Consider the following 638-nt stretch of genomic DNA (forward strand, 5'->3'; position numbering starts at 1 on the left):
AAGTAACTAGCACAGTTAAAGAATATGACTATACCTGCTTCACCTTGCTTTTCATATTTTTAATAGTAAATATTTTGAAAGTGACAGTGTTAAACTTAAAAGCCACCACCATTCCTTTCATCTCCCCGCTTCCATCAGTATAATTGGTATGAAAGCACTCCTGATATTAGAGAGGCTCTTAGAGAGCCAGTAGGATGGCAAAACAAAAGCAGAGGACACTGGCAAGAACATTATGATGACTCTATAATCCCTTAAAAATAAAGAGAATGAAACAACTGCATATTTTGGCCCAATCTTTTTTTGATAGCAAGAGCTTTTTTTTTTTTTTTATGATCAGAAACAAAACTCTTTAACAGATCTTTTCAATACCTAGTATGAAAAACACATTCAGTAGCCGAATTTCAGTACTCCTTTCAGTCGCTGCTTTCAGATTAATTGCAAAATTTAAACTTTTAATACAAACAGGGCTTTTCTTGTTAGTGCACATATGAAAGGCATCTTAACTTATGTGCACTTCCCACCCTCTAACCTGAAACAAGCTGAATTTCAGAGCAATCAAAAAAAAACCAACCCACCAACCAACCATCACTGCTTTTAAAACAAAAGGGTTTGTCCAATTTCTTCCCCCCCCCCCCCCC

The sequence above is a fragment of the Athene cunicularia genome, assembly GCF_003259725.1.
Source record: "Athene cunicularia isolate RWA chromosome 10 unlocalized genomic scaffold, athCun1 chr10_part1, whole genome shotgun sequence".
Lineage (NCBI taxonomy): Eukaryota > Metazoa > Chordata > Aves > Strigiformes > Strigidae > Athene > Athene cunicularia.